We start from the raw sequence: 12,544 nt of genomic DNA, 5'->3' as shown, positions 1-12,544 counted from the left end.
TCCCAGCACAGAAACAGGCCCTTCAGCCTGTCTAATCCATGCTGGCCTTGTCTTTTACGTCAGCAATCCATTGGGCCAGTGGGGCCACCTTGTCTTCAACCTTCCCAATTTACCCACATCTTCTATCAGGGTGACCAAAAGTGCCCCAAGTGTGGCCTCACCAACGACTACAACTGAAACATAATTCCCAACTCCTATAGTCAGTGCCTGACTGATGGAGGCCAGCCGTTTCAACTTGTCTACTTTTGACCATGCTTTCAATGAATTATGTACCTGTTTTCCTACGTCCTTTGACCCATTACACTCCCTAGTACACTACTGTTCACAATACAAGTTCTACACTGGTTTGACTTTCCAAAACACATCACCTCACATTTATCCATATTGAAATCCATTCGCCATTCCCGGGCCCACTTCCCTAACTGATCAACATCCCTCTGTAATTTACAAAAACCTTCTTCGCTAGCAACATCACGTAATTTCATGCCATGCACAAACTGACCCATCAAGCCTGTGCATCCACATCCAAGTACCAAGGGCTCCAATAACCACCCACATGGTACATCACTAGTCACCACCTCCATTCTGAGAAACAATCTTCAACCACCACCTTTTGTTTTCTACCTCCAAGCGAATTTTAATCCAACAGAACTGAATTGAATTGACATCCTTCACATACATGAGGAGTAAAATTCTTTACGTTACGTCTCCGTCTAAATGTGCAATCATAGTAATTTATATAATAATTTATAATAAATCGGACAGTCAATGTAATATAGAGTACACTCAAATCAGCGTGGGTTAATCAGTCTGATGGCCTGGTGGAAGAAGCTGTCCCGGAGCCTGTTGGTCCTGGCTTTTATGCTGCGGTACCATTTCCCAGATGGTAGCAGCTGAAATAGATTGTGGTTGGGGTGACGATCCTACGGGCCCTTTTTACACACCTGTCCTTGTAAATGTCCTGAATCATGGGAAGTTCAGAACTACAGATGTGCTGGGCTGCGCGCACCACTCTCCGCAGTGTCCTGCAATTAAGGGAGGTACAGTTCCCAAACCAGGCAGTGATACAGCCAGTCAGGATGCCCTTCCTGGATTGCATGGGACCCAGACCAGCCTACCACTCTGGACCTTGAAGACCTTGCGAACATACAAATAGACAACATCCACTATCCAGCCCTCATGTAGCCTTTTGGTAACTTCCTCAAAAGAATCTTTGCCCTCAACTTTGTATTAAGTCTTCCCCTCGCACCTTAAACCTTTGTCCTCTAATTCTTGATTTCCCAGTCCTGGGAAAAAGACTGTGTGCATTCACCCTGTATACACCCCTCACGGTTTTATTTATCTCCATAACATCACTCCTCAGTCTCCTACACTCAAGGAATAAAGTTACAGGCTGTATGCAACATCTCCCTGTTACCTAGTCCCTCAAGTCCTGACGCAGTCTCTCACTGGTTGTGGGATGCTGTGTAATATTGGTTGTGGGGCCTGTACCTTATATGGACACAGAAAGAGGCCATTCAGCCCACTGGGTGAATGCCATCTCCCAGAGGAGCAAAGCTATTCGTCCCACTGTCCCTCTGTACCCATACAACCTATCTTCTCACTCGACCCCCTAATCCCTTATAACATGTCTAGAGTAAGGGAGTGAGTATCGATGGCAGCCAAAGCAGTTCTATCATTTACATTTAATTTAGAACTTACTTGTGAGGGTTGTGTCTCTAAAGGTAAAGACTTCGGTAGAGGAACAAATTATACTTTCTCACAGTGTTCTTTACCATTGCATCTTCAGCACAGTACCATCTACATGAGGTTCAGGACGGCTATCCCCTTCAGCCACTCGTTTTTTGAACCAAGGCAACATCCAACAAGGATCCCCACCATCCGGGCCATGCCATCTTCTCAGAGCTCCTACTGGCAGGAGGTGCAGAAGCCTGAAGTCCCACACCACTGGGTTCAGGTACAGCTACTTCCCTTCAACCATTCGATTCTTGAACCAACCAGCACTAATCACTGCCTCAGTATAGCAACACGAGGACCACGTTGCACTACAGTGGACTTTTTCTTGGTTTAATCGTGTGCTTTCTTGTAAAAAATGGGTATGATTTGTACCCAGTGCTGGTTATCTGCTTCAAAGTGCCTGTGATCCTGCTGCAAGAATGTTTTTCCTTGCACCTGTGCACCTTGCACATCAACTTGTGCATCTGACAATGAATGCAACTTGGACCTGATCCCCCACCAGCACGCTATTGGGATGTGGAAGGAAACCAGATTATGGTGGAGGAAACCACATGTGGTCAGAGACAAAGTCCTGCAAAAAGACCCAAGGTCATAGGATACTTCAGCAATTCGGCCATTCAGTTCATCCAGTCTGCTCCCCATTCAACCCTCACTGAACTCTCTTTCCAACCCTAAGCTTCTGTCTACTCCTCATAACCCTTAACCTCCTTACCAAAGACTTTTCACCCTCTGCCTTAAATACACCCAGTGACTCGTCCTCCACAATTCTCTGTGACAACGCACGCCAAAGATTCACCACACACTCCCTAAAGATATTCTTCATTTTGCTTGTTTATTTAGAGATGCAGAGCCAAACAGGCATTCCAACCCCTCAAACCATGCCGCCCAGCAACCTTCCGATTTAACCTGAGCCTAATCACGGGGCAATCTACAATGGCCAATTAACCTACTAACCGGTACGTCTTTGGACTGTGGGAGGAAACCAGAGCACCCGGAGGAAACCCACACCTTCCACAGGGAGGATGTACATACTCCTTACAGAGGGCAACGAACCTGAACTCCGAACTCCAATGCCCCGAGCTGTAACAGCATCGCGCTAACCACCACCTGTTACCAGAGATGGGCGCCACACTAACTGCTATACCACTTGTGACACTAATCTTTGTTCTAAAGCCAGTGTCTTACAAGTGTAAGGAGGTTCCAGTTGTCACCAAACACTCTTAACAAACTTCTAGTTTGAAAATGACCTGTCTGGTTCCATCAGGGTCTGGTACGGCAATTTAAGAAGCTGTACAGAGTAGTGGGCTCAATCCAATACATCCCTTCCCACCAGGAGGTACTGACTCAAGGCGGCAAAATTCATTATCAAAGGGCCATGCCATCTTCTCACGGCTCCCGTGGGGCAGGAGATACAGAAGCCTGAAGTCCCACACCCCCAGGTTCAGGAACAGCTACTTCCCTTCAGCCATTCGGTTCTCCAACCAACCGGCACAACCCTAATCCCTGCCTCAGTGTAGTAACACTAGGGCCATCTTGGATGCCTGTGTCACAGGAATTCCCCCCACAAAGTTTAAAATAAAATTTATTATCAAAATACATCTATGTCACCTAAGATTCATTTTCATGCGCACATTCATTGTAAATAAAAAAAACACAATAGAATCAGTGAAAAACTGTACATGACAGAAATGACAAACAGCCAACATTCAAAAGACAACAATGTGCAAATAGAAAAACAAAAAATAATAATAAATATTCAATAAACATTGGAAACACGAGTTGTAGAGTCCTTAAAAAGTTGTGGAAATAGTTCAGTGTTAGGGCGAGTGAAGTTCAGAAGCCTGATGGTTGAGGGGTAATAACTGTTCCTGAACCTGGTGGTGTGAGGCCTGAGGCTCCTGAGCCTCCTTCCTGAGGCAGCAGTGAGAAGTGAGCCTGGCCTGGATGGTGGGGGTCCTTGATAATGGATTCCTGGATGCACTAATCGAAACAGTCTCGTTCTGGAACTCCAAACAAGCTGACTTGTAATAAACCATTTTCCGTTGCATTAACAGAGCTCCCATTTCCTGTTTGTTGTTTAGGCTAGGGCTATTTTAATGCTGCTGACTTTCATATCCCGCTCGCTCAGGGTGAGGTCTGCAGTTATGTGATTAGCTTACTGGGTTCTTTGCAGCAAGGCCTCACCACTCTTGCTGCCTGGCCGCTAGTACTGCACCATGTGCTTTGCTCCACTGCCCCACTCAGGGCTGTGCAAGGCCTCCCTTTTGTCTGTCAGGCCCTTGCAGAGACGACAGGATCTTTAAGCGCACCCAGCACTTACTTGCCAGCCACCACAAACTCCGCCTCTCCCCGTCTCATTGCTATCCAACCAGTTCTCGCTCTCCCACACCCCACTGACAGTGCTCACCATCTCTGCCTTTGTCTGACCTTCCTTTCCTCATCTCCCTCCCCACCTCTGTATGCTGACTCTCCCTCTTTCCCCCTCTGACTTTCGATTCCTAAACATCTCTTCATATTCCTATGCTCGGTTGTCTCTCTCTGTTCCTCTCTCTCTTTCTCTCCCCATCTCTGTCTTTTTGATTGCCTTTTTCCTCTCTTCATGACTGTGTCTCACTCCATCTTTACTGTCTTCTATCTGGATGCATGTCTCTCACCTCCCCCTCTTTCACAATGCCCATTTCCCCTCTCACACTCTTCTTCCCTTTTCACATCATCTCTCCCTCCTGCACTCTCTCTCCTGCCATCTCCCCCTCTCTCATTCTCACCCTTTATCTTTTTTCTCTTCCCTTTCAACCTCCCACTTTCCTTGCCCCTTCTCTCCCCATTCTCCTCTTATCTCCCCACTCTTTAGACCCCCCCACCCGATCCTCAGCACCCCACCCATTCCTCTCTCCCCTTCCTTCTTTTCCCAATCACATGTCAGGGGCCTCCGATCTCTGTTGTCCAGAGACTGCCAAAGACTGGATGGAGACCTTGTAAACCTCCCCAACGCATCGTACAGGCCTGAGGAATGGGAGAAAAGGTCTGGCAGATTAACCACATAAGGAGTGTGAAGTCCACTGGATCTTCAAAGGATGGGAAGGAATCTCATCAAAACATACAAAATTCCAAAAGGGTCCAAAAGTAGAAAAAGTTGCCCCTCAAGTTTCTATTAAATCTCTTCCCTCTCACCTTAAGACTGCACCTGTAGTTCTTGATTCCCTAACCCTGGGGGAAAAGACTGTGCACATTCACCCTATCTATGCCCCTCATGATTTTATACACTCTATAAGGTCACCTCTTAGTCTTCGATACTCCAATGAATAAAGTCCCAATCTGCTCAACCTCTCTCCATTATGGGCAATATCCCTCCAGTATGGGCAATATCCTTTGAAACTTTGTTTTCTTGGGGAGGGGGATTTTTTTTTAAAGAAGTAGGTCACAGTTTTAGATCATACAGTGGACTCAAATTCTTTGAATCCAAACCTCACCCAGCCTCCCCTCCATGGACTCTCTACACTTCCCACAGCCTCAGGAAAGTAGCCAAAATAATCAAAGACCTCAGACATTCCCTTTTCTCTCCCATCAGGTGGTATAACCAATTTCCCCCGGGATCAATAAAGTATGACTATGACTAAAAGCCTGAAAGCACATTACCACCAGGCTCAAAGACGTCTTCTATCCTACTGTTAGCAGACTCTTGAACCGAACTCTCATACACTAAAAGATGGACTCTTGATCTCCCAACCTACTTCATTGTGGCCCTTGCACTTCTTTGTCTTCCTGCCCTGCACTTTCTCTGTAACTGTTACACTTCATTCTGCGATCTGCTTTCCTTTGGTACTATCTTGACGAATGCTCTGTCTGGATGGCACACAGGCTAAAGCTTTTCACCGTATCCTGGGACAAGTATTCAGTGTGTCACCAAATGCTCTTAAAAATTTTTACAGGTGGTCAGAGGAGAGCATTCTGAATGGCTGCATCACCGCCTGTTGTGGAGGTTCCAATGCACAGATCACAAAAGGATGCAGAAAGTTGTCGACTCAGCCAGCTCCATCAGGGGCAAAACCCTCCCTACTGTTGTGGCAATGCCTCAGGAATAGAGCAAGGACCCTCACCTTCCCAGACACGCCCTCTTCTCATTACGACCATCGGGGAGGAGGTGCAGGAACCGGAACACCCTAATCCAATTATTCAGGAACAGCTTCTTCCCCTCTGCCAGCAGATTTCTGAACAGTGGATGAACTGTCCCAAGCCCGGCTGTGAAAGGAGATGGGTCGGGCACGGGGCTGACAACCCCATCCCATAAAAGTCCAGTGCTACAGCCACACTAGCACTGGACCTCATCTCTGGCTGAGGAAAGAGAAGATGGACTACATCCAGGGACAACTTGAAAGGCTGGCCCAGACAGAGGGCTCTGGCAAGCGGCTGTCGGTGGCCTGGGCCCCAGCAGGGATGATGGGCTTATGCAAGTCCATGGAGCATTACCTCATTATTCCTTTCTTGCACACGATTTAGTTTTAAAATCTACAGTAATTTTATGTCCTTGCACTGTACTGCTGGCGCAAAACACAAACTTTTACTTCTGTGTATGTGATATTAAACCTGCTTCTGGTATGACAATAAACAAATCACAAAATACTCAGCAGGTCAGACAGCATCTGTGGAGAGAGGCACCATCATGCTTTTGGTGTGTGACCCTTCAAGAGGAAGAACCTGAAGTGGTGAGCCCATGGGGATCTTTGTCCCAGGGGCTGTGGGAAGCTGAGATTCTGAGCTCAGTTAGTGAGGAACTGGATGCATTTTTCAGCTTGGATGTTAAGGGGGGAAAAAGCAGGAGTAGACAGAGAGGGGAGCCCACCCCCTCCCCCACACAGATCTCTGCGCCTCCAGGTTATCGTCTCGTTCTGCTCCCTGACATGTAACCTCTCCTCTCCATCCTCATTGACCTCTGCTGTCACCCCTCCCCCACCCTCTGCACCTCAAGTGATCTCCACTTCCTGCTGCCACACACTCTCTCACATCAAAAGTGAGGCCGGAAACCTGCAGCATCTCTGCAGAGCTCGTCTCGACACAGTGCCAGCCTCTGCCTCGCAGACTGATCTGGGGACAGATCCTGGGAGAGGCTCCCCTCAACAACGAGACCTTGCTTCCACCTCTCCCCACTCCCTCCTCTCTCCTTCCCTCTGTGTCTCTTTCCCAGTCTTTGTCCCAGTCTTTATTGTCTAGCCCTTTCTGTATCTCCCTTTTTCTCTCTCTCTCTCTCCCTACCCCCCCTTTCTTTCCCATTCTCTCTCTCCTTCCACTTCTGTCACGCTCTCCCTCCACCTATACCCCTCCTCCCTTCTCTTCTCCATTCCCCTCTCTGCCCCTTTCTTTCCTCATCTCTCTCCCACTCACTCCCTCTCCACCCTCCTCTCCTACTCTCGTCCTTTCCACCTCCTTGCTTTTTCCCTTCCTGTGTCTCTCCCTTCCTTCCCCCCTCACCTCTCACTCTTCTCTCTCCTCTCTCCCTTCTCTCTCCTTCCTGTCTCCCTCACTGCTCCTCCCCATCTCTCATGGATATTGAGATGCACCCCTCTTCACTGAGGGAGCAGGTCACACACACACACCACACATTCACTTTTGAAAATCTATTCACAGGCAAAAATCACACCTACATAGTTACACCTATAGATACACTGGCATAAAGACACATCAAATCATGCAAACATACAGGGAAATGGCCTCAGACATGTACACAAACTTACAGTCACATGCAATCACTCTTGCTCTGATGCACACGCATTACAATAAAATTTGCTCACATTATAAAGTTTGCACACACTATAAAGTTTGAGCGAGCTGGTGCTTTTCTCTTTGGAGCAACAGAGGACGAGAGGTGTCTTGATAGAGGTATAAAAGATGATAAGAGGCATAGATAGAGTGGACAGGCAGCACCTTTCCCAGGGCAGAAACAATTAATACGAGAGGGCATAATTTTAAGGTGATTGGAGGAAAATATAGGGGGGGGGGAGAGAAATGTTTATGTTTCTTTTCGCCACAAAGTGTTGTACATGTCTGGAATAGATTGCCAGGGCAGATAGGGACATTTAAGAGACTCTTGGATAGAAAAATAGAGCATACATAGGACGGAAGTGTTAGAATGATAGTGGAGTAGGTCAAGAGTTTGACAGAAGATCGTGGGCCAAAGGGCCAATGCTGAGCTGTAGGGTTACGTGTAAACACACAGGCAGGGAGACACTGACACATGAAGACACAGAAACACCTTCCAACATGCTCCTAGTGAATTATACTGGACACCAGATCAACATCCAACTAAATGATAGCGTATAGGAACTTAACAACATCAGTAACTTCATACGGTTTGTAAGTGCAGCATTTGACACAGTTTTGCAGTGCATGTAGATACATGTCAGCTTGCTGCCTGCGCAGAGACCGTAGATCAGGGGATGAGTCGCACAGCCACATCAACCCGGAAACCAGTTCTGCTGTAATGGGTACCAAAGCGGAGGCGAGGGAGAGGTAGACATAGACACGTCCCTCGATAGCGGTAGATGTGAGAGAGACCTGTCCCCTGTGAGTGTCTGAGTGGGTGACCTGTATCCCAATGAGGGTCAGTGTGCAAGTCCCAGACCTGTCCCACAGTGAGGGTTATTGTGTCCTGTACCCTTTGAGACCAGCTGTCCCTTTCACCCAGAACATGACGGACTTTCTACCCCATCACCTCCTCGCCGTCCTATACCCCACTTCCTCGACTCCCACAATGTACAGAAACCTCCACTTCTGTTACGAGTCAACTTGGTGAACGAAACCTGCCTCCACAGGCATGAAGAATTCCAGTGAATCCTCACCCTACTGAAGAAAAAATTCCTCCTCAGGTCTGTCCAGAATGACGGCCCCTTATATTCTGAGACCCTTCCAGGGGGAAACACCTTCCCTACATCCAACCTGTTAGTTTTAATTATTGTCACCTGAAGTTCAAACTTGATCATTTTTCCAGAACATCTCCAAAAACAGACTTACTAGAATCTAAAACCTGAATTAGAAGGAACAACTCAGAAAAAGAAAAGTTCAATGGAGAGAGAACAAGTTGCTGCAATCCAGAGTGACACACACAAGATGCTGGAAAAACTCTGAGTCAGGAGGCATCTGAGGAGGAAAATGGACAACAGATATTTCAGGTCAAGACCCTTCATCTGAACTAGTCCTGGAGTTCATATTTACATTCCTAGGTTATAATTTCTAGGGGTACATAACCTCAAGGTTTGGGAGAACAGACTTAGGATGGAGTTGGGAAGGAAGTGCTTTTTCCCTCCATCCATTGACCCCCACAGACACACACCAGGATCGAACCCATATGTCCAGAGATGAAAAGCAGCAGCACTACCCACTGCAATGTTGCCTCTCCTTTTCCACTCACATCCCTCCAACTCTTACCTCTCTCTGCCCCTTACTCTCACCTCCCTCTGCCTCTCATCTCTCTCCCTCACTGTCTCCAGCTCTCCCTCCGTGCCTCAACATCCTTCTCCCGCTCTGCACCGCACCATCTTTCTTTGTCACTCACCAATCTTCTCACCCTCTTCCTCCAACCATTTCTCTCTGTCTCTCACGACTCTAGCTCTCTCTCTCTCTGCCTTTAACCATATGTCTCTTTCTCTCTCTGTCTCCAGCCCTCCCCACCTTCATCTCCTTCCCTCTCTGGAACTCACCTCAGCTCATTGCCTATCGCCCTCTGACCCCCTCCCTCCACCTCTCGCCATCTCTCCCCTCTCTCTCCACCTCTTGACCTCTAGGCCCCCCTCTCTCTCTCCCCCTCTCTCTGCACTTCTCGCCCTCTACCCCCTCCCTCCGCCTCTCGCCCTCCCGCCCCTTCTCTGCCTCTCTTCCTCTCTCTCTCCATCTCTCCCTTCTCTCTACGCCTCTTGCCCTCCACCACCCTCTCTACACCTCTCGTCCTTCAGCCCCATCTCTCCGTCTCGCCCTCCGCCCTTCACTGCCTCTCTCTCTCCGCCTCTCACCATCTGTCTCTCCCCCCTGCCTCTCGCCATCTCTCCCGTTCTCACTTCGCCTCTCGCCCTCTCTCTCCACCTCTCATCATCTTGCTCCCTCTCCCTCGCCTCTCACCCTCCACCTCCTGCCCTCTCGCCACTCTCCCCCTCACTCTCCCTCTCTCATCATCTCTCCAGCTCTCGCCATCTCTCCCCCTCACTCTCCCTCTCTCACCGCCTTGACCCCTCTCTCCGCCTCCCCACTCTGCCTCTTGCCACCACGCCCCCTCTCGCCACCTCACCCTCTCACCCCGCCTCTTACCCTCTCTCTCCGCCTCTCCCCCTTGCTCCGTCTCATCCCTTCTCTGCCTCTCACCACCTCTCCCTCTCTGCCCCTCGCCCTCTCTCTCGCCATCTCTCCCTCGCCCCACCTTTCTCTCTCTCCCCCTCTCTCCCTCCCTCTCCCGCCCCGCCTCTCTCTCTCTCTCCCCACCTCCCCACTCTGTCTCTTGCCACCACGCCCCCTCTCGCCCCCACTCACCTCTCGCCACCTCACCCCACCTCTTGCCCTCTCTCTCTGCCTCTCCCCCTCACTCCACCTCGCCCCTTCTCTGCCTCTCACCACCTCTCCCTCTCGCCCCCTCAGCCTTTCTCTCTCGCCATCACTCCCCATCTCTCCCTCGCCCTGCCTCTCTCCCTCTCCCTCCCTCTCTCCCTCTGCCTCTCCCCATCTCTCCCTCTCTCGTCACCTCTCCCCTCTCTCTCTGCCTCTCACCATCTCTCTCCCCCTCTCTCGCCATCTATCCCGCTCCCTCTCTCCATCTCTCCCCTTTACCTCTCCCCCCTCTACATCTCACTGCATCGTCTCACTTTCTCCCTCAGCCTACACCATCTCTCACTCCCTCCACCCTCACCACCTCTTTCCCTCACTCTTCCTCCGCCCACACCACCTCACTTTCTCCCTCCACCCTCACATTTCCCTCACTCTCTTCCTCTGCCCACACCTCACCCTCTCCCTCCACCCTCACCACCTCTTTCCCTCACTCTCTTCCTCCACCCACACCACCTCACTCTCTCCCTCCACCCTCACCACCTCACTCTCTCCCTCCACCCTCACCACCTCTTTCCCTCACTCTCCCTCCGCCCACACCACCTCACTCTGTCTGCCTTCTCACCACCTTTCATTCTGCTTCCCACCACCTCACAGTCACTCTCCCTCGCCGTCACTTGCTCGCCCTCCACTTTCTTACGCCTATCTCTCCGCCCACCCTCCCTCTTTCTCTCCCCTCTCTGACTTTCCCGACCCACGGCTTCAAACTGCTGGACTGCGGGCTGCGGAACTGCAGATACAGTCGGGTCTAAACATAGGATTCACCTTCCGGCCTCCGGCGCACGTTAAACAATCCCACTGTGGCAGAAAACGGCAAAGACTTCAGGCAGTCGGCGCACACTTCCTGTCACAGAGCGGCTCCCTCTGACAGAAGAGGGGGAGAGAGGGGGAGAGAGGGTGAGAGCACAATTTACTCACACTCCTCCCGCTTGCTTCTTTCTGTCCCTCTGTCCCTCCGTCGCTCGCCCCCCCACCCCACTCGCTCGCACAGGTCCCACGGCCGAGGAAAGAGGAGCTGGAAAACCGCCAGCTTACCTTTGGTCCCGCCGCTCAATCTAGCTGACAGCAAAGTTTGGTGAAGTCTCGGCAGGAAGCAGTCGAGAGCGGCTGCTCAGCCCGACTTCCTCCCCGAGCAGACCGGTCACGTGGCAACCCAGACAGCTGATGGGAGCCGCTCCTCCTCCCCGTCCCCCGATCGCAGTGGCGGGGACGGCGATCGAATCTCCCTCCACACCCTCGGGCCCGTGACGCATTCCCAGAGTGGGGCTCCCTCTACACCAGCCTGGGGTCGCTTATTGCGATGGGTCCTCGTTTGATGGAAAGGGTCCAGGGCAGAAACAAATCTTGGGAACCCTTGCTCGACACTTTCCCATCACACACTCCCGGGGTCAGACAGAGAGTGAAGCTCCCTCCACTCCGTCCCATCGCACGCACTTCCTAGGTCAGACATAAGGTGAAACTCCCTCCACTCCATCCCATCACACACACCCAGGGTCAGACACAGAGTGAAGCTCCCTCCACACCGTCCCATCACACACTCCAGGGGTCAGACACAGAGTGAGGCTCCCTCCACACCATCCCATCACACATACCCAGGGTCAGACACAGAGTGAAGCTCCCTCCACTTTGTCCCATCACACACTCCAGGGGTCAGACACAGAGTGAAACTCCCTCCATTCCGTCCCATCACACACACTTCCTGGGTCAGACATAGAGTGAAACTCCCTCCACACCATCCCATCACACATACCCAGGGTCAAACAGGGAGTGAAGCTCTCTCCACACTGTCCCATCACACACTCCCGGGGTCAGACACAAAGTGAAGCTCCCATCACACATACCCAGGGTCAGACACAGAGTGAATCTCAGGCGATGCTGTCCCATCACACACTCCTGGAGTCAGATACAGAGTGAAACTCCCTCCACACCATCCCATCACACACTCGCGGGGTCAGAGACAAACTGAAACTCCCTCCACACCATCCCATTACACATACCCAGGGTCAGACACAGAGTGAAGCTCCCTCCACTTTGTCCCATCACACACTCCAGGGGTCAGACACAGAGTGAAACTCCCTCCATTCCGTCCCATCACACACACTTCCTGAGTCAGACATAGAGTGAAACTCCCTCCACACCATCCCATCACACATACCCAAGGTCAGACACAGAGTGAATCTCAGGCGATGCTGTCCCATCACACACTCCTGGAGTCAGATACAGAGTG

The 12,544-nt window shown here is 50.6% G+C and overlaps 1 protein-coding gene across 5 annotated transcripts in view; it reads right to left on the bottom strand.

Moving 5' to 3' along the window:
- arhgef1 (Rho guanine nucleotide exchange factor (GEF) 1) overlaps window positions 1-11,460 on the bottom strand; it is a 129,918-nt gene extending 118,458 nt beyond the window's left edge. For 4 of the 5 annotated variants that reach the window (XM_072266262.1, XM_072266264.1, XM_072266266.1 and 1 more), the window contains exon 1: window positions 11,353-11,460. The gene's annotated coding sequence lies outside the window, so the exon portion shown is untranslated. Of the gene's footprint in view, window positions 1-11,082; window positions 11,182-11,352 lie in introns of those variants that run through there. The other variant, XM_072266263.1, reaches the window with a different exon arrangement.
- Between the last annotated feature and the right edge of the window lie 1,084 nt (window positions 11,461-12,544).

This window comes from Mobula birostris, chromosome 8 (genome assembly GCF_030028105.1).
Source record: "Mobula birostris isolate sMobBir1 chromosome 8, sMobBir1.hap1, whole genome shotgun sequence".
Classification (NCBI taxonomy): domain Eukaryota; kingdom Metazoa; phylum Chordata; class Chondrichthyes; order Myliobatiformes; family Myliobatidae; genus Mobula; species Mobula birostris.
The sequence above is the reverse complement of the archived record's forward strand: the minus strand, read 5'-3'. Positions and strand labels throughout refer to the sequence as shown.